The sequence below is a fragment of the Arvicanthis niloticus genome, chromosome 3, assembly GCF_011762505.2.
Source record: "Arvicanthis niloticus isolate mArvNil1 chromosome 3, mArvNil1.pat.X, whole genome shotgun sequence".
Classification (NCBI taxonomy): Eukaryota; Metazoa; Chordata; class Mammalia; order Rodentia; family Muridae; genus Arvicanthis; species Arvicanthis niloticus.
In genome coordinates, this window is record NC_047660.1 from 53066936 (window position 1) to 53089124 (window position 22189).

General features: G+C 45.6%; 1 long non-coding RNA gene across 1 annotated transcript; it reads left to right on the forward strand.

Annotated features, from left to right (window-relative positions):
• The first annotated feature begins 62 nt into the window (after nucleotides 1-62).
• LOC143441693 (uncharacterized) lies at nucleotides 63-22189 on the forward strand. The gene is made up of 3 exons (XR_013109310.1): nucleotides 63-185; nucleotides 551-619; nucleotides 21649-22189. It is a non-coding gene; the product is annotated as an uncharacterized LOC143441693 (long non-coding RNA).

Sequence of the window (22189 nt, forward strand, 5' to 3'; positions counted from 1 at the left end):
GTTGCTTGGCAATTGGACAGTCTTCTCTGGTGGAGCAGGGATTGCCTGAGTGAGTAACTCTTAGAAGGCTGGGGAGTGGAAGATGATGTCAGACAAAGAGCCTGCTCACTCCCCCCAACCCCCGCCACCACCCCCCCCCACACACACACACACCGGCTGCCTGTGAGGCTGGGGAAGCAGAAGGGGTAAGGATGGCCAGGAGGCAAGAGAGGGTGTGGTATGAAGAGGTGGAGGTTCAGGCACAGCCGGCAGCTTTCTAGCTAGGGGAAGGACGAGTGACCTGAGGAATCTTTAGCTCTTCAAATCTGGGGAAGGGAGAATATGGAATCTAGAGGAGCAGATGAGCCCTAAATACAGCCCCTGGAAGACTTGGTGAAGACTCCCAGCTCCATGAGGAAAGCTGACACATGTGAAGGATGGTTTAGATGGGAGGGGGAGCTGACAAACCCCCGGGAGCTGGTGAGGGCTCTAGCCTCACAGGTGCCCCAGGAATGCAGGGTTTCCCTCTGCCCCCCCCCAAAAAAAACATGTTCCTCCCTCTCTTTTACAGAATCTACATAGCACTAATGTGTCTTCACAGCCCACTTGGCCAGCCTGGGCCAATCAGAGGAAGCCACAGGTAGGAAATTGAACTGGAGATCATTATATCAGGGACATTCCTAAACGTGGTGGATTGCTGTCCAGAGATGGATCGCTGGTGGTGGTAGCATTCCTCCGGGGACTGAGGGGACCCTCTGTGCAAATGCACCAGCTGATTACACATTGCCCGTCAGGTGCAGGGGGAAGGACAAATGGCCCTGTGGAGCAAAACACTCCTTCCAAGTGCCTCTTGGAAGCTCCCTCCCATGACTCCTCTGCCGTCACCACCAGCCTTCCTTCACTCCCTTTTCTTATAAGGGTACAATGATTTGTAAAATACGCAAAATGTGAAGTTTACTCTTTTAACTACTCACAAGGATACATTCTGTTTGGTGGTTGTGCAGCCACCATACTGCGTAAAGCCCATCACCTCCCATCTTCAGGGCTCCTTGATCCCTCCTAACTTCCATCCATAACCTCAAGCCATAACTCCACCTTCCCCAACCTCTGTCTCCTGCACAGCTCAATAAAGATGCTTGTCCTGTGCACTCAGTGTAAGTGATCATACAATATCTGTCCCCCTGCATCAGACTTCCTTCTTTCACACGTTTTAATATCTTTGAGGAAGGTTTGCTCGGTATTGATTGGCATCAAGCACCCTCATTCTCATCCCTTACCATCCCATAGACTGAGAACCCACAAATCACATCGAATTCAACCCAGACTTTGAGATGAGAATTTTTTTTTTCTTTTAGGTTGTTGTTTGGGACATAGGCTTGCTATGTATCCCTGGCTGGCCTGAAAATCACTATGTAGACCAGGCTGGGCTTGAACTCACAGAACTCCACCTGCCCCTCTCCTCTCTTGTGAGTGCTGGGCTGAAAGGCATGTACTACCTCACCCAGGTTTGAGGGGAGTTTTTTAACAGCAATAGCATTCATGAATATCTGAAGTGGTTGGTGGCTGCCACATGCAGCTCACATGTCATGGAGACTAAGCAGAGACTCTGACCCTGACATTTACTCTTCATTAACCTTCCACAGCCACAATACATGGGTTGGTTTCTCTCTGCCCATCACACTGTGTTATTCTGCAAGTATCTCTTTTGGACAGACATTTCCAAACCCCCAACTTCACATCAGGAGAAGAAGCTAACGTTATGCTGCTTGGGTGGAGCCTTGGGAGTCAGAACACATCTGGCTGTTCTTTCAGGCATTGCCCTCAGGAGTGCAGCCAGGGAGGAATGCCATTCAGATTGAAATTCAATGAGCATTGTCACATGCCACCAGCCAAGGACCCAAATCAGACTCAGAGACGTCCCTTAACATACCAGACTGGGGTCCAAATTTAAGCAAACCGAAAAGTGTGGCCACATGGCTGTCAAGAAAGCCCTCTCCCCTCCCCAGTCTGCCCTTCCCATCCGGGGGAGTCTGGAACTCCACACACCACATAGATTAGCTAGCTCTGGAAATGGAGGGAGGGGGATGAAGAGAGTGGGTTGCCATGACGATGGTAACCAATCAGCTATCTGCTGCTACCAAGAGAGAGAGAGAGAGAGAGAGAGAGAGAGAAGGGTAGTCTGAGTCGCCCTGCCTGTGAAGGAGGGTGGAGTAGGGGCAAGGGTACAATGAAAAGAGACAGGCCATCATTACCCAAGGCAAAGAACAGGAGTGGAAAAGGGAAGTGAGAAGAGAGCTGCTCCTTCTCTAGAATCATCTAGCTATTTCGTGAATGATAGGCTGTGATCACACACACACACACACACACACACACACACACACACACACACACACCAGTCATTTTTGTAAGGGGATTGATTACTCACACCATTTATAACAAAGACACTTCAAACAGTGCACCTGTTAGTGAATGAGGGCTCCATCTGAGTTTGGGGGCACACAAATTGAGCAAATAGAAAGTGAGAGAAAGGTAAGCCAGGCAGAGCTACTGTGGGGAATCTTACTGGATGGTTGAATGTTGTGGTTTCCTTGAGGTGACATAAAATCATAAAGCAATGAAAAGTCACAATTCTTGTAGGAAACTGTATCAAACATCTAGTCAAAAAAAAAAAAAAAAAAAAAAAAAAAAAAAAAAAAAGCCAAAAACACAAAAGAGATCAGCAAGGTCAGAGCTGGGAGGTTATCAGGATGAGACTAAGGCTGGAGACAGATGCAAAAAGAGCTGGGTAGAGACTGCTCCTCATTCCTCCCAGCCTGGCTGAGAAAGGAAGGTTGCATGAGGCTGTCACTGTATCTGCCAAGAAAGCTTCCAAGTGTGCCAAGGAGATAGTGACCAATGCTCTCATGTGGCAGCCAGAACCCAGTCAAAGGTTGTGGAGCTCACGATGTATAGAGCACACCATGGACTCTGGTGTACCTGTCATAGCTCTGTGCTATACATAGACTGTGCTATAACAAGGACACTCGGCCCTCAAATCTCCACCTGCTGCCTGGCTGCACCACGGAGACCCAAGTCATTTATTTCTAGCCAGGAATTCCAGGCCAGGTGCCTCTTAGTGAACTAATTCACTACTCTTGGTGTAAAACAGTGCCCAGTCACCTCTGCCTGCATCTGGGTCTGACTTTCTGCTGAAAGTCAGTCAACCTCTGGAGCATCATAGAAACTTGGACCTCTTTCAACCCTCAGAAAATAGGATCTTAGCCTGACATGAGAATTCAATAAGTCTGGTAACCTTGTATCCACTTGGCTTGAACCAGTGCAATATCTAAAACTCTGATTCATAAGCTAGTGGTGCTTTTCTTCCTTTGCTTATGAGGAGACTGAGGACTCCCGGTTTCTTTATGCAGACTTGGTAGAACTGAACACTGTCAGTGAGTTTCTCAGTGTGAATAACATGTACATATGATGTCATTGTTAAATGTGGATGCTTGTCTCACTGGAAGAGTGTCTGCTCTGACTCATGAGGCCTTGTGACACTTTAAATTCTCTTTCAGCCAGCATACACACAAATAAACACAGCTCACTCACCTTGTTGGTTGATGGGAGCCATTAATTTGTGCTGACTGTTGGGTCTGTAAACTAAGTCATGAGAGCAGTTTGTGTTTATAACAAAAGCAGACTGTGTTTATAAAAACTGCTCTTTTCAAGGAATCGGAGACCTGGGTGTTACTGAGAACAGCACCTGGCACAAAGAATGGCCTCAGTAAGTGTCAGCTCTTGAGACTGTCCTTACATACAGAGCACATGATTGAGCGCAGGTGGCTGAGGAGGGTGGGAGAGGGTGTTGAGTCCCTTGGAGCTCAAGTTATAGATGGGTGTGAGCTGCCCAGTGTGGGTGCTAGGAATCAAACTATGGCACTCTGCAACAACATTTCTTAATGGTTGGGCAATCTCTCCAGCCCTTCATTAGAAATGCACTAAAACAGCTAAAGCAGATGAGCGTTGTGGTACATGCCTGCAACCCCAGCATGCAAGAGGCTGAGACAGGAAGATGTTGAGTTTGAGGCTGACCTGGGCTAAGCCAGAGAGACTCTGTCTCAAAAAATAATAGTTAATTAATTAATTAACAATAATTCAATAAAGGCTTAAAAATGACAAATGCAGGTGAGAACTCAGAGAGACCAAGTCTCCACACTGCTGGTGGAAAAGTAAACTGACACAACTGCTTCAGAAAATAGTTTGGTTGGCTCTTAAATAGCCATTCATTAGCCAGAGGTTCAAGGAATTGCACTCTGGAACATTATTCCCAGAGAATGAAAAGTCATATCCTTGCAAAACAAAAATCTATGTGCAATATGTTTGTAAGTTTTCTTTGTAATAGCCCCAAACTGGAAAGAAGATGTCTCTCAGTAGGTGAGCGACTAAGCAAACTGTGGTGTAGTCATCCCAGGGAATACTATTCAGCAATACAAATGAATAGACTGGCGGGACAGCTTGAGCGGGTCTTTAGGGGATGATTCTGAGTGAGAGAAAATCTCAAAAGGACACAGATGATTTCATTTATAAGACAGTCACAAAATGACAGGATTGTGGAAGTGGGAAAGATTGGCAGGTAGCAGGGGCTGAGAATGATGGTGGAGGGGAAAATAAATCTTCACGGAGTCCAACAACTCCGAATCTTGATTGTGGTGATCCTGTGAAAGCTGACACCGATGGTAAATGACAAGGACTGCTCCTGCACTATACACCAATGTCAGTTCCCTGGTTTTGAGCCTGTGCTGTGGAAACATAAGTTGTTGTAGTTATTGGAACTCAGTGTAGAGAATGTGGGTCTTTCTGTACTCTCTGAAAATTCTCCTGAATCTGTACTTCAGAATCAAATGTTACTAAAGATAAAAAAGTAAAGAAGAGAAAAGGAAAAGAAATGAGTGCAGACTGTTTCATACCCAGCAGAGGGGGCCACTCAAGGTCAGGGGCTGGGCTTGGAGGGTTGGACATGCATGAGGCCCTGGACGACATTCTGAGCACTGCAAACACCAGTCATGTTGGTGGCATAGGGCTGTAATCCCAGCCAGCACTCAGGAGGTGGAGGCAGGAGATCAGAAATTCAAGGTCATCCTTAGCTACACTACTTAGGATATTTAAAGCCAGAATGGGTTATGTGAGAACCTATCTCAAGGAAAGAAAAAAGGAAAGGAGGGAAGGAGGGAGGAAGGGAAAAGGGAGGTAGAGAGAAAGGGAAGGAGGGAAGGAGAGAGAGAGAGAAGGAAGGAGGAAGGGAAGGAAGGAAAGAGGGAGAAAGGGAGGGAGGGAAGAATAGATGGAAGGAGAGAAGAAAATGAATCATATTTCTTTCTCCTCTCTCTCCCTCAGCCTGCCAGGTTACTGCCACTCTTTCTTTTCTTTGTAGGTCTCTGCTGCTGTTCTAGGCCACTGTGGTACTGATATCCTCAGTGTTGGACCACAGAGAGAAATCCCCTAGCTATCTCTCAGATCTAATTTTAACTGAGGAAAATCAAAGTAATCAGCCCTGTCCAGCCCAAGAGTCCACACCTCACGCATGGCGGTGTGGTCACCTGTACAGACACACCTGCATAATTCCTTCACCAGCTCCCATTGCAGAAGACTGCTGGCTGCTTTTCTGTTGCCATGATAAAAACACCACAGCCGAAGCAGCTTCCAGTCCACTCAGTTTGTTGGGGATTATAGTTCAGAAGGATAGGCGTCCACCTTGTTGGAGTACTGGCAGCAGGAAGCTGGGGCACACATCCTGAACCATAGGCACAAAGCAGAGAGCAAACTTGAAATTCTCCAAGTCTGCTCCCAGTGGCATGTTTATCCAAACAAGACAACTAAACCTCCCCAGAGAGTGCCATTAACTGGAACTAAGTCATCATATATCCAAAATTATGAGGTTGGGGCACTTCTCATCCGTGCCACTGTTAAAGGTGAGGCCCTGATCCCAGACAAGAGCCCTTCTCCCCAAGTCCAGCCTCCAGCCTGCCCCAGTCTCTGGGGAAAGCGGTAATGACCCACCACCTGGGGCTCATCTGCTGCAGCAGGGTCTGGGCATAGATACAGGGATGACACACAGGAACCTCAAGCCAGCATCACAAGGTGTGGTCCTACTGTAAGTGCAAACTACATCAGGCTCAACACCTGACAGAGCCAAGTGCATGGTGATGAATCCCTCTGTACCTGGAGCTTCTTCCTTGGTTAGCCAGTAGCATCATTCTGAGTAATGCAAGAATATCTCCTTGTCCAGGGTCCTCTGAGCCATCCTGGGAGGACTTTGGTGTGTATGTGGAGCAGGGTGGCTGTATTCACAGGAGTCTTCTGAGGGGAGCTAGCAGCCTCCAGGCTTGGGCCTGTATCTTGCTTATGGGCATCAGCCTACCTCTTATGTATTGATATGAGTTTAAAAAAAACAACTCCTATTCTCCAGGCTAACATTTTTCTCTAAGCACAATGCCTAGATAAATCTTAATTGACAGTCCATCAATCTAACTTAGAGAGGCCACCTTAGCTGAAAGGTATCTCTCCATAGCTGTTTAGCCTGTGCCTGCAGGTCTCAGTTTTTTGACAGGAGCCCAAGGGCTGGGTCCATATCTGCATATAATGCATTTTGCCCTAGGGCACCAGTGGAGAAATTCTGAGTCAATCTCGTTAGTGATGTGTAGTATCCCAAACTAAGTCTCGAAGTGAGCTTTTTGGCTGGGTGGCAGGAGGTATCCCACCCTCACCCAGCACCCACAGATGAACTGAGAGAAACTGGGAAGGCATAGGGTTCCCCAGCTCCCCTGGCCCTGCCCCTATGTCCTTGTTCCAATTGCCAGAACCTCACTGTTTCATAAGTGGTGTGCCAAATTTAGTTCTCGATGTAGGTTGCTGCAGGGTGTCACTGCCGCAGCTCAGCCGGTCCTGTGATTAACTTCCAGAACAGACTCTGAGTGGTACCCCATCCTATACTTCCAGCAGGAGGGGCACCAGAAGCAGGCTTGCATAACCGACCTGATTTTCCTAGCCACTTTAGCCTGTCAGCCTCAGACTGGGTATCTATCCTGTGCACCTTGCTGGAGACTCAAGAAGACTCTGACACAAAGCCCGACTTCTCTGTCTTAGCAGCAAAGCAGCCTAAGTTCTTAATCCAGCAGACCACCATTGCACCAGCTAGTTCCAGCTGCCTGTCACTGGCATCATCTTTTGTCCCCAGCACGGTGGAATCCTGTTGTCCCCACCCCTCTGACATCAGTCAGCTGTGAGGTTCTGTGCAGCTTAATTTCCTGATGGCAGGCTGCATCTTATTCAGAGTTCATTTTGCTGTAGATGAACTAGAGGCTACTCCAAACCACTGGAAACGAAAGCAAGAAACTCATTAAGTTTGGAGAAGTGTCACCAAACAGAACCTGGAAGTCTACCCCACCCCTTCATTCTCTTGCTTGTGTAACCTCCCCCTCTCCTGCTTTGTGTTTCCCCCATTCTGTAACTGCATTTAAAAGACCACATCCTTCTATCTTTATGGCAGGCAGCCACTCTGCGCTGGCTCCAACTCAGACTTTCAGCACACCTATCCCATGTTTCTTGGTGACAGAGTCACAGAGTAGGCCATCTCTATCCCAACTTCAAAATTTCTAGGCAAGAGAACCTGTCCAGGTCAGTTTAGGACAAGTATATGTTTTGGCCACAGAATATGGAACTCTGCGGGGATGTGTTTGGGGGTGGGAGTAAGAAAGAGCTATGGAATTCCCCTGTGCATATTCCATCAAGGTTAGCAACTTAGGATAAAACAGTACAGTGCTCATTAATGAAATGTCATTGAACAGAAGGCCATTGCTGGTGACACAGCACTCAAATTTAGTTGGGCCAAACAAAGCAAGACAGGTGGAACAAGAGTAGTGTCTTTTAGTGTATCTGCTGCCTAAAGGGAGAGTTGCTTCTGGCCTACGGCAGAGTTTCCAGGAGATGACACCTTAAGAAATGCCAGAGCTGGTTGGGGGTGGGGTGAAAGTGAGCCTGCACTCCTCAGTCATTCATTTCTATGTGCTATATGCTTCCCTTTGAAGGAAACATTGTAGAACTCATGAGCTGGAGTCATTTCTGATGCATTCCTTCCCTGACTTGTTCAGAATCTCAGACAGACCAGTGGGTGGGAGCCCCACTTGAATTCCTCCCTGCCAAGTGCATACAATCCAGGGTCCATGAACTATATGCATCCCAAGGCAGCTATGAATGTGGCCCCATACATTTATCTATGACAACATCACATTGCAGTGTCAAAAGGTTGGATGTCCCTGCTAGATTAAAAGTTTACAGACAGTAGGGACCCAGAACAATAGTGGCTGCTGAAGAGCCACTACAACTTTCCTCCATCTTCCTGTGCAGATTAGGGTCTGTCCCACGCTGCTCAAAGGGTGCAAAAAAAAAAATTTAGAGCAATGATACCAACCCCAAGAATGATGGATTTAAAAATGCATGTACCTATGAAAAAGCAATTTGTATCTAAAACCCAAAGGACATTAGAAACATCCACATGCAGAAAGTCGATGGCATTTTCATACACTAGCACAATAAATAAGGCATTAACAGAGAACCAGAGATGGGTGCAGGAGAGAGGAGACACATCGTTTATGAGCCAATGGAACTATGATCCGCAAGGTAAAGGTCACGTGTCAGCGTGCTCAGGCTGATTTCAATTAGAAACAGAATTGCAGGGTATGATGATCCCATTCCTCTGAGTGTCTAGGACAGAAGTTCTCAACCTGTGGTCACGACCCCTTTGAGATCATCAGAGAACGCAGATATTTACAATTCACAACAGTAGCCTCTAATAGAAACTCAACATTACCTTCATGTGCTTCAATGGCTGGCAGAGGCTTATAAACTAAAAAACATAAAAAAGATGCTTGAATCTATGGATATGGGGCCAGGGATACAGAGAACAACTGTACCACACTGTTCTTGGTGTGTTTCATTGCTTTCATTTTTGATGGCATCTAGGTAGAGAAGCTTGGGTCTGGCAGAGAAGCTGGAAGCAGAAGGGCCTGGTGTCATTATGATGCTTCACCAGTCCTCCCAGGGCTGATCTGAAAAGTGGAGCACACCAATAATCTACTCTCTACTTGACCCGGCCTGCAGGTACAAGTCAATCTAGAACACAAATGAGGGAATGGGAACTGAAGAGACACAGACACAAGCCTGATCTTGGTCAAGACTCAAAGTTTGTTTCTGCAGCTCCAGCCTACAAGCACTTGAGCAAACAAAGCTCTTCTTGAGAAAGTTCCTCTACAGACTAAACATAGATAAGAGTTCCTCTTGGCTGCACACACTGCTCTCTGACCTTGGCCACACACACTGCTCCCATGGCAGTACTTGGCTCTCCACACTACTCACCCCCTGGCCTTCCTCCGCCTGTGGGCATGGCCTTTGAGGAGAGACAGGGAACATTGTCTCTGGGGCAGGAGGATGCAGGTGACATGGTTATGACTTCAGCCTGGATGGCTAAGGCACTAGGGACTCCAAAGATGCTCTCATCCTCCGAGGGACACTGTGGGCAGGTACTCCAGGGGACAGAGCCAGTTTCAGGTCATCTGGTAATGAGCATCATGTCTGGGGAGTATGGTGCTATCACAGCCTGTCCTCACACAAAGATGACTTCACTGGGGTAGGGCCTAGGGAAAGAGAAAGAAGGAAATATGTTCCCTAACACACTCCGACTCTCCTTTAAAACTTTCAATGGATCCCCAGCAACTGTAGGGAAAAAAATTCAAACCCCAGGGTCATCCATAGGCACCACATAATAATCAGATACATTGTGTGAGCTGGGCTCTCCAGAGAAACAGAACCTGTTACAGACGGAGATGTGGTTATAGATGTGGCCGTGGGAATGGATAAAACTAAAATTCACCATAAAAATTAGATCACGGCAGCCAAAAGAGAGATCAGTGCCTAACCTGGTTGTCATCTGAGAGGCTTCAGTCAGGAACTGATGGGAGTAGACAAAGAGACCCATATGCAGCCAAATATTAGGCCGGGGTCGAGGAATCCTGAGGAAGATGGGGAGGAAGGATTATGGGAGACAGAAGGGTCAAGGATATCAAGAGAGCATCAATTAACCAGAGCTCATAGGGGTTCAGACACTGAAGCGGCAACTGCAGAGCCTGCGTGGGTCAGCACTAGGCCTTCTGCATGTATGCTATGGTTGTATAGGTTGGTGTTCTTGTTCATATGGGACTCTAACTGTGGGAGTGAGGGTATCCCTGAGTCTTTTGCCTGCTCTTGGGACCCTTTTCCTTCTATTGAGTTGCCTTGTCCAGCTTTGATATGAGAGTGTGTGCATAGTCTTACTGAATCTTCAGTCATGCTGTGTTCAGTTGCTATCTCTGGGAGGCCTGCTCGTTTCTGAAGGTAAATGTAAGAGGAGTGGATGGGGGAGGGGGGAGGAAGGGAGTGGAGAGGGGCTGGGAGAAGTGGAGGGGGCTGGAGAAGTGTGGTCAGGATGTATCATATGAGAGAAGAATATATTTTAAAAAAATAGATTACAAGTTCTGACAGCTGAGGAGTCCTATGATGTATAGTCTGCAGGCTAGAGGATCAGCCTGTGGGACGGCCTGAGAACCAGGAAAGGGGGAGGGGTAGCCCCACTAGGATTTACTATGTAGAATTTGGGAAGTTGTTGCTATAAATCCTAGGCTTGGGGGGGGGGGGGGAGGAAGCTCCAATGTCCATGGACAGGAAAACAAAGAGAAAGAGAGGGAGTCCACCCTTCCCTTTCTGTCCACCTTGGGCTTTCAATATACGCTGACAAAAAAAAAAAAAAAAAAAAAAAAAAAAAAAACAGGACTTCACTCAGTTTCCATTGGCTATTCTGCCCACCCTGTATCCTGAACCCTGGGGAAACTCTGCTCTCTCCAAAGATGCCGCAGTGTCACTTGCTGCCCACAATCAAGCACCCCACTCTTCCTCATGCTCAGGTTGATCTCCTCTGCCTCTCAAGCCAGATTGGGCTGCTCATTGATTTCCCAGAGCACACTGTCATCTCCTCCGGGACACCTTCCCTAACACAGTAAACAGTCATCTCACCCATTCCCCAAAGCACATGAGGGCTATACTGGTAAACAACACGTAAAGGTGGCAGCTTTTGGAATAGAGCCCACAGGGAAGTCGGGATTCCTAAATTATAGGACTGTCCATGATAAAGCGCTGATGGTCATGGACAAGTATAGAACGAAGACTCTGAATAAGGGGAGGGTGTCGCAAGGGTACCCACTTTACACAATCATGCAGCTTTGCACACTTTCATAAAAATATAAATTATTCATAATTATCTTAGTGTGGCTTACGACCCCAACCAAGACCCTTCGGGACGGGAGTAAGAAGGCTCAGAGTCAATGACACAGACTCCGGGAGTCAGCAAGTGGCAAAAGCAGACTCATTTATTGCAGGAACTGGGCAAGCCTTTAAACCCTCCACCAGGGCTTCATTGGCCCATGACCACTCGCTCCATGTAGTTGGCACCATCTGATTGGTTGTTCTGGTTATGTGCTCTGTCATCATTTGTCTTCATGTGTCAGGCATGCTTTAGGGGTTAGCAGGCCTGGAATCTACTGTTGCGCATGCGTGGGCCACTGTGCGCCTACCAATCAGGGTTTACTGACTCATTCATCCTACATCTAAGGGTAGTGGTATAGTGCTTGGGAGATAGAGGCAGGTTGGTTTCCAGGAGTTCAGGTCCAGCCTGAGCTACATAGTGAAACCCTGTCTCAAAACCAGACAAATAAAAGATGGTTCATTTTGCTTTCTGATTTATAAGCAACATTTATTTGTCACTGTGTTTTTGGTGAGATATAGGATTTACAAAATAGAAGAATAAAGTCATTCGCAATTTCAGTTCTCAGTGACCTGCCGACAAGCAGAAAGCAAGGGATCAACAAAGAGAAGGCTGGCATGAGATGTCACCAGACCCAGTTTAGTCCTGATAGGACAGAAGCACACAGAGACGTGACATACTGATGCAGAAACAAAACTCCTTGCTGTGACTAACAATCTGGTTCCCTCCTAATGGCCCCACCCCTCACTTTCTGACTCTTGAGAATATTTGGCAGGATGCAGGTGCACCTGCCACATGTATGTGTGGGTGTATGTGAGTGTACATATGTCTGGAGGTCAGAGGACAACCTTGCGTGTCATTATTTCTTTGAGACAGGGTCTCTCTTTTTATCAGCAACTGGCTGAGCAGGCTACACTGGTTCGTCAGAGAGTCCCAAGGATCTTTATCCACCTCAGAAACACTGGAATTAGAATATACCACAACAGCCAACTTTTTACATGAATTCTGGGTATCAAACTAGGCTCCTTGAGCAGTCATAGTTAGTACTTTACTGAGCTGCCTCTCCAGTCTTAATAATTGCTTTTTGGATATTAAAAGTTGTGCCTAAAGTAAATCCTGAAATAAACTTAACCTAGTTGCTGATTTGTGTCTGTGTACCTGTGTGTGTGTGTGTGTGTGTGTGTGTGTGTGTGTGTGTGTGTGTGTTTCAAGATGGTTTCTCTGTGTAGCAGTGGCTGTCTTAGAAATTGCTCTATAGACTTGTTGGCCTTGAACTCGGAGATCCACCTGTCTTTGCCTCGTCAGCGTTTCACAGGGAATGACGGTGTGCACACCACCACCACTTGGCCCTGGTTGCTGGTTTTAAACAATGCAGAATTCAATTCACTATTTATTGTTTCCAATTGGAACTTTCAGCTATAAATAAAATTAGCTTGTTTTTTGTTTTGTTTTGGTTTGGTTTTGGTTGTTTGTTTTTTGTTTTTTTGTTTTTTTCGAGACAGGGTTTCTCTGTATAGCCCTGGCTGTCCTGGAACTCACTCTGTAGACCAGGCTGGCCTCGAACTCAGAAATCCTCCTGCCTCTGCCCCCCAAGTGCTGGGATTAAAGGCGTGCGCCATCACCGCCCGGCTGTGAAATTAGCTTGTAATTACATTTTCTTACCATACCTTCACAGGTATTGCTCTATAATGCAAGTTTCATGGAGGTAGAGAGTGTTGTTTATGTTTTCCAATACAAGTAACAATCCTAATGCCACAAAGAATATAAATACTGTTCAAATTTCTAGAGGGGAAAAAGCTCAAAGAAAATATTGAACACAGCAAAGTCTGAGAGATGGGGATGAGACTGTGATACATCAGCACAACAGCAGGCCATGTTTACACCTTCCTGTCGGACATCTGCAGGGGGCTGGACAGGCATCTTGAGGCTCAGAGCATCCACTGTTCTTGCAGAGAACTGAGTTCAGTTCCCAAGGTGTCATATGTTCATAACCACAAGTTCAAGGTCAGCCTGGGCAACTTAGACACTATCTCAAAATTACAGGAAAAAGAGCTGGCAGTGTAGCTCAGTGGTAGAGCATTTGCCCTACTATTTGGAAGGCCCTGCACTCCCCTCCCTTCCCTGGACTGGCCCTTCCAAACAAGGAAAACAATAAACCAGGTTATAAGAAATTCCACAAGGAAACACCAACAATCACAACAAGCAGAAATTATTTAAGACAACATTTATTGCCTTCAATGCAAACAAAAACTGCTTAAGTAAAGATTACAGTCATAAAAGAAGAAAGAAAAACAAAACCATAGACTGAAACTGGCCCGTTTCTTAGAAGAATCTCCCAGCCAGGAAAAAAAAAAAAAAAAAAAAAAAAAAAAAAACAGACACAGACACACAGTAAAACATGAAAGATCAGAAGAAGCAATACAAGTAGAAGCTGAAGCATAACTCTGACACAGAATGATGTCACCAAGCCTGTCTGCTGTGATATTTATTACAGATAGGCCAAACTCACTCAATAAAAAGAACAGCTCACAGACTTGATTGATACACACAGAACTGACTCTGTAGCTTTATGTGTAATAATAGTAAGTATTAGAAATAATTTCCTCAAAAACAAAGTGAGCCCATAACCAAGGAAGGGATACAGTCCATACACTGGGATAACATACACTGGGATAACAAATAGACGTCAGAAAGAATGAATTAGCTATATATGTATTAAGTGAGATATGATTTCAAAGAGATGTTCTCTCTCTCTCTCTTTCTCTCTCTCTCTCTCTCTCTCCCCCCCCGTGTGTGTGTGTGTGTGTGTGTGTGTGTGTGTGTGTGTGAAGGAAAACAAAATATTTATCATCTTTGATATTTTGTGGATTGCAAAAAATGATGTGCTTATTCTTTTTGTTTGTTTGTTTGTTTGTTTGTTTGTTTTTTGTTTTTCAAGACAGGGTTTCTCTGTGTAGCCCTGGCTGTCCTGGAACTCACTCTGTAGACCAGGCTGGCCTCAAACTCAGAAATCCACCTGCCTCTGCCTCCCAAGTGCTGGGATTAAAGGCGCATGCCACCACCACCCCGGCTTAGACCACCATTGTCTTACTTAGGCTTTACATTGATGTGATGAAGCACCATGACTTGAGGAGAAAGGGGCTTATTTTACTTACACTTCCATCGCAGTTTGTCTCAAAAGGAAGTCAGGGCAGGAACTGAAGACAGAAACCTGAAGGTGGAAACAGAAGCAGAGGCCAGGAGCGGGTGTGGCTGACTGGCTTGCTCAGTCTGCTTTCTTTCCTTCTTTTTAAAATTATTTATTTATTTACATTCCAAATGTTTCCCCTCCCAATCCCTGTTGGCAGAGTTCCTCCCCCCCTCCCCCTTCCCTTCACTTCTGAAAGAGCAATCTCCCCCCATCCTCCCTCCTTGGAACATCAAGTCTCTGCAGGATTACACACAGCCTCTCCCACTGAGGTCGGACATGGCAGTCCTTGCTACATATGTGTCGGGAACCTTGGACCAGCCTGTATATGCTCTTTGGTTGGTGACTCAGTCTCTGGGAGCTCCCAGGGGTCCAGGTTAGTTGACACTGTTGGTCTTCCTGTGGGGTTGCTATCTCCTTGAGGGCCTTCAATCCTTCCCCTAATTCTTCCACAGGGGTCCCTGACCTCCTTCCAATGTCTGTCTGTGGGTGTTTGCATCTGTCTCAGTAAGCTGCTGGGTAGAGCCTCTCAGAGGGCTGCTATACTAGGCTCCTGTCTGCAAGCATAACATAGCATCATTGATATTGTGAGGGATTGGTGCCTGCCCACGGGATGGGTCTCAAAATTGGCCAGTCACTGGTTGGCCATTCCTTCAGTTTCTGCTCCATTTTTGTTCCTGCATTTCTTTTAGACAGGATCGATTTCGTGTCAAAAGTTTTGTAGGTGAGTTGGTGTCCTCATCCCTCCACTGGGGGCCCTGTCTGTTTTCTGGAGGTGGTCTCTTCAGGTTTCATATCCCAGTTGTTGGGCATTTCTGCTAAAGTCACCTGCACTGACTCCTGGGGGCCTTCCTTATCCCCAGTCTGCTTTCTGATAGCACCTAAGACGCCATGTCACGGGTGCCACTGCCCATACAAGCTGGGCCTTTTCACATAGATCATCAACAAAGAAAATGCATTGCTTGCAGGCTTGGCCACATGCCAGTCTTCTGGGAATATGTTCTAAATCATGATTCCCTCTTCCAAAATGACTCTAGGTTGTGCCAAGTTGACATACAACTTTCCAGCACAATACCTCTGGAAAAAAAATCCACAATAAACTAGTAGTGATGATTGTTATTGTTAGAATAATGACACAGGAGCCAGAGGAACTTCCCAGTATTCTCCCTTGAACGTTCACCTCGGGCCCAAGTGAGTATTATTAATTTAAAATTTTTCATAAGGAAATCTTAACAAACTCTTAACTAAAACCTTAATTACTTTAACAAAAATTAATTAAAACTTAAAGTTGTAGGAAGAAACTAATTGGACTGACTAATAATCATGTAAGGTATTTTTAAAGTGGGGGGAGGGACTGTGTGAAGGGGGCCTGGGAAGGGAGGGCAGTGATTGGGAGGATGTAAAGTAAATTTTAAAAAAAGATATTTTAAAAGTGGCCACTTTTAATATCGAGAATGGTTGTGATCTTGTAAATGGAACATGATCTATATACACTGTGACACAAAGAAAAAGAGACACAGGCACCCTAATGACACATGGCACTGAGGGCGAAGACAGCCTAACAGAAACCAATCCAGTCACTTAGGTGGGAAAGGATTCAAGAAAGGTAGGCAGGCTGAAATGGAAGCTCACAAACAGTAAATGACGAAGCTGCCCCCCCACCCCCGACTGGTACCAAAGTGGGAGAAAGGCAAAGATAACCCAGGGAATCACTAGGTGGCTGACCGAGGCTCAGAACAGTCAAAACCTGGTAATAAAGAAAGTGAAGAGCTAAAATTTACACATGGGCTGTCATCAAAGATAATCTCAAGTTGGATTACAATGAGGAGAACCAGAGGTGCTTATAAATAGTAATTTTGCAAAGCAAACTGGTAACAAGCATTTTCTTTCCTTTTCTGTTTATTGTTTTTGTTTTGCTTTGTTTTGTTTTGTTTGCCTGGGATCTACCTTAGGACCTTACTTACACTGGGCTAGTGCTGGGCTCCCAGCTCGTGGCAACATGGATTTTCATCTTTGACAAGTTTGTCTTCTAAAAATTTATCCTAAAGGAATAACTGGTCAGGCATTCAAGCCTACTTTAAAACACTTAGCCTAGCATTTAAGAAATAAATCATCATGCATGGGGCTCATTTCTTTGCAGCAAGAAACATTGACTGCACTCATTTATACGCTGGAAGTGGTTTGTGAACCTATGGAATGTCCGTTTTGTATCGGCTCCTAAAAATCTAAAGAATAAATGCAACGGGTATTTCTCACAGTAAATATGAACTTAAGAGACTGAGCGCAAACTTCTGTAAGGCACTTCACGCTCGAGTTTAAATACAGAAAAGGGCTTAACACATCATTGTAGGCTGGGAGTAGAGGTGCACTCTAGTAATCCCAGCTCTTGGAAAGGTGAGTCACAAAGATTTTGAGTTCTGGGCTACCGTGGGCTATACACATCAAGGCCGTGCCTCAAAAATAAAACAAAACCAAAACACACACACACACACACACACACACACACCTTACAAAACGTTGGCACTCTGCTGGTCTCCTCTGCAGGAAGAGTTAATTAACTCCTAATTAATTCTCTAGCGTGGGAGGGGCACTGACTTCAGATTGGGTGACGATGACATCATGCTAGTAGCTGCAGCCAATAATGGCGTCCCTGCTCACTAAGCCCTGATCTCTGGGTGAGGACTCTGGGTCACTTGAGTAGCTTAGCTGTTAAGGTGGCATGGGCGGCTCTGCGGGGATGGACACCCACAATGCAGATCAGGTCGCTGTCCCTGGTGTTGGGAGAGTTGATGGTGACCAGCGGCGGTCCCGCCCCTATTCCAGCCTTGAATGGGGGTGGAGGGGTCTGCACCCGGCTTTTCTTCAGGTGCCTCCGCCTGAGGTTGTTTCTTTTGTTTGCCCTCCTAGCGCCTCTGTTCTGGGACTCTTCAATGGACCCGTCCCTCTAGCTGGTGTCCAGGCTGTCCCCTTACAGCCTTAAAGCCCAGCTGTCTCAAGGCCACCTGCCACCATCTCCCAGTCCCAGACTCTGGTTTTCTGTTCCGGTTATCTTTTTCTGGCCCAAGGCGCAGTGATTTCTCAACTAAGAACACAATGGCCAAGGGCGGGGGGGGGGGGGGGGGGGGGGGGGGGGGGGGGGGGGGGGGGGGGGCCGGGGAGGGGGGTAGGAAAGGAGAGAAAGCAAAAGGGATGTGTAGACAACTCTTCCAATAGAGCCAGGGTATCTGGGTATGGCGATGCTGTGAACCTCATCGATAGGATGCAAAATAATAGATAATTAATTAAATTGAAAATGTCTGGATTGAAAAGGTGATAACAGATCCATTATAACAATTTTGTCTCTTCCCTTCAATCCCAGTTAATTAGGCAGCACACTTACTATTACTGTATATTTGCTTCAGGCAAATAATCAATTTCTCCTGACTTGAAATATTCTTAGTTTTTATTAAGTGGCCCTATAATATTCCAGTATAAGGAATAATTTAACTATTCCTCCTACTCTTGGATATTTTTGGGTTTGTTTGTTTGTTTGTTTTTACTTCCTTGTTTCAAATCAGTAATGAACAAGAATAGATCTTTTAGGAGGCTAAAAAGTTAAGAATGAAACTTTTGTACACAGCTAAATGTTTCCTTCGATACAATCATAATGAAGCGATCATTTCCCTGAAATATCTTGTTGACATTTTTCATATTATTTCCAGTTAAATTAAAATCACCTTTTCGAGTTCAGAACCTCTAGCCATTTTTATCACCATGTCTACTTCCTCTGTTGTGTTGCTTTAAACATTCCCATAAGGCTTTGCAGTTGCTTTAGAATTTAATTTGGCAGGGCAGGTGGTAGCTCCTTGAGGGGTTCGCAGGGAGATCTGAAGTTCAGCCTAGGAAATTTATGAAGACTCTGACCCAAAGTAAAAATTTAAAGACCAAGGGCTGAGGATATAGTTTGGGGGACTGTAACCTTCCACGGTGTGCACAGGACCTTGGGTGAATTCGTTACTGTTTTGTTGCTGTGATGAAACACATGACCAACAGCAACTTATAGAAGACAGTTTCTTTTGATTTATAGTTCCAGAGGAAGTGAGCATTGGGGCAGGAAGACATGGCAGTAGGCAGGCCCCGTGGCAGGAGCAGGAAGCCTGCTGATCATCTTTGCATGCAGGTAGCAGAGGGAGAATGCAGGAAGCTGGACAAGGCTATAAACCCTCAAAGCCTTCCTCCAGCAGGGCAAGGAAGTCACTGGCTCCTAAAGTTTCCCAAGCTTTCCAAGCAGCACCACCAACATGGGGGAAGGGCAGAGGCGGCAGTCTTTATTCAAGCCACCATGCTTGTTTTAATCCTCAGTAAAACACACACACACACACACACACACACACACACACACACACACACACACACACTTTTAAAGAAATCTTGAGTAAAGATCCTGTTCTTTTTGGTTGCTATTTTCAAATAATCTTATTCCCATTATATTTTGTGATCGATATTGCTGAAAGAAAAGGTGTTGACAGTTTTTAGAAGAAGCTGGTGGTGATGTCATCCTGTGAGCCAACAGGACACGGAAATCATCAAGGTCCCTGAAAATGGTGACAATAGATGTTAACAATGATGGGTAGCATCCTGTGAGACAGTGGATTGCTGGAGCCTCCCTGTAACCAGTGCTAACACCTAGAGAGAGCTGTGTGCCAACCGCACGTGGCTATTTTAAAGAGAATGACAGAATCTCCGGCTGTGGCTGTCGTGAGAGCACTGCAGACGCACAATATGAACAAGGAAGACATATGGCTGAGGGGGAAAGTGCCGACATGTGAAGGGGCCACTGGTCCCCCAGTCTTGAAGCAGTCTGCTGTCTTCAGGTGACTGAAGATTCTACGTAACTACACAAGCAAACTTGTAGTAGATTCCTGGACTCGCCCTGCATGTTTTGATGCTTTTAAATAAAAACTAGTTTTATATTTCATTCCAACCTTGTTAATACTTATCTGAAATTATTAAGAATCTTATTTTCTTCTTCCTTGGGTCTGCATAGTGAGGAATTAGACTCCTTGCTAATGTAGTTCATCAGTCATTTATTTTGAAAAGGAAAATCAAAGCAGCTGATTATAGTATTTTTATATCTAATTTGAGAATCCGTTAAAAACTATTTACTTTTATGTGTGGGAACGTTTGCCTGGATGTATGTATATGCATTACATTTATGTCTTGTACCCACTGAGACCAAAGAGGGCACTGGATCTCCTGGAATTGGAGTTAGAGATGACTGTAAGCCATCGTGTGTATGTGCTGGAAATCAGACCCGGGTCTCTGCAAGAGCAGTAAAAACTCTTAACCTTTGAGCCCCATCTCTGCAGCCACAAGTATTAGTTTTTAGTTTAAAATGTTGCCTGGGAGCTGGAGAAATGGCTCAAGGGTAACAAACACTTACTGCTCTTACAGAGGATTTAAGTGTGGTTCCCAGCACCCAACATGGTGGCTCACAAACACCTGTGATTTCAGTTCCAGGGCCTCTGCATGCCATAAGCACTACATATACATGGTACATGGATATATGCAGGCAAAAAAAAATGCTTTCGGAAAAAGAAAAATAATAAAAAGTAAATATCTCTTTAGAAAAATCCGATCCTGTCTTATCTCTTGGGCAGGGTCTCATACTGTTGCCCAGGCTGGCAAGGACCTTGCCTTAGTCTCCAAACCATTGGTATTACTGACATGAGTCACTACACCTGGCTTAATTTTGAAAAATCTAAAAAAAAATTTTTTTTTAAAAATAAAAATTCTATTTGTTGGCATATTTTATTTTGTGACCTTGTATTTACTTAGCTTTCAGTCTTGGTATATGGATTGTTTCTATTTTTTCTATATTTTGGAAACTGTTGTTAAAGTGAAAATCCTAGGGGGACTTGCTTGTGTGTGGTGTGTGGTGTGTGTGTGTGTGTGTGTGTGTGTTTGCCCTGCCCTCTTTTTTGTTTGCTGTTGTTTTGAGATGGGTATCTGTTCTGTACCACAAGCTGGCCCTTGAATTCAAGATCATTCTTCAGCCTCCTGAATACTGGGATGATGGGCAAGTAACACCATGCCCAGTTTCCTGGTGTCCTATTACTCTCTGAAAATAACCTCTCAAGGGCCAGAGAAATGGCTCAGTAGATAGATGGCTTTGCACTCAGGCCTGATGATCTGTTTGATCTGTGGCTCCCAAAAAAGTAGCAGAGAATTGACATCTGGGAGTTGTCCTCTGATTTCCACATGTGCTGTGGCAAGCACACACACTCACTCAGTACATAAATAAAGTGACTTAGAATTCCACGAGATTCAGAACCTTGGCATTCCTTTTTGCTGCCCTGCTCTTTGCCCTCTGGTAAAGCAGGCTGCACCACATTCATTTCGTTCCTGTCCTTCCTCTGTATAAATTTTTTTGTTGTGATCCTTTCACAATATTCTTTTAGATGTTGGTGTTTTGTGGCCTATAATTCAAAATACATGCTGGTCTGTTGGGATGTGATAAGCAACTTCAATATCTGTCATTGTGGGTTTTAAATTAAACTTCCACTGTCTGCTCTCCATTTTCTCCTGTATTTGGTTCTTTTCCCTCTCTCTCGCCATGTTACTGGAGCTGCCTCCCATGTGTCTTCCTCAGTTTCCCCTGGCCTGATGCCTGTCTGTTTGGAAGGTCTCTTCTGTGGGTGTCAGGGCTGTAGGGCTTCTGTTTCCTGGCCTGATTTCAGTGGCTTCCTTTTCTCCCTCTGCTCCTGTTCATCCAGGACACCAAAGCTGCTTCAAGGTGCTTCTGGGCCTTCTAAAGGGACGCCAGAGGTCTCCCTTATCTGAGGCTTCACTTTGCTTTAGCTACAGAGGTAAGGCAACTTGAGAGAGGTAGGGACTAGAACATTAAACAGCTTATATTGTTTTAATTGCCCTAGCTTTTTAGTTTTTAAGGAAGAGTAGCCTGTAGTAATGACTAGGCTCTGAGGTGGCAGTCAGTATTGACTCAACCCCAGTATGTGCTTTGTTTTCTTGTGGGGATGTTGTTTATGCCCCACCCCCTTCCATGCTGCCACAGAGCTTGGGGTGTACAGTTTCAAATGCACCCCTACAAAAGGGGTGAGGTGGAGCCCAGCTCCCCATCCCTGACTCTTTCCTATGTACCTTCATGTTCCTCTAGGTCCCCATTGTTCCCAGACTGTCTGTTCTTCAAACTGAATTATGCAAATACCAGCCAGCCTAGTATCCATGGAAACCACATCTCCTGCATTCCTCAGCCTGTTTTCTGGCAGAAGAGACCCATCCAAGTGACAACCACAAACAAGGACAAATGGCAAGGAGACTTCCCAGAGAGCCCTGGGCCATCGGTCTCTGTCAATATGGACCCATCTTCTCAGCCCTTCTATGTGGCTAGGGGAAGGGAGTGGCCGGGCACAGCAGGGAAGGATTTCTCTTCTTGAAACCTGGAGACTTTGTGATCCCAGTATCTCTCGTCACTAACAATGGTCTTTGTCCAATCACTGTGAAGACAGCCCCCCCTCAGTGGAGTGGGGGAGGAGGCAGCATCTGGTGTTATCACTCGGCTCACGTGTACTTGTGAGGCACTACAGAAATGGCAGCACAATTTTATCCTGTGTGATCCACTAATTTATGCACAGATCTTCAAGCTCTGCTCCCCTCTGTTCATGTGCTGTGCCTGAAAGGATGTACACAGTTGTTTC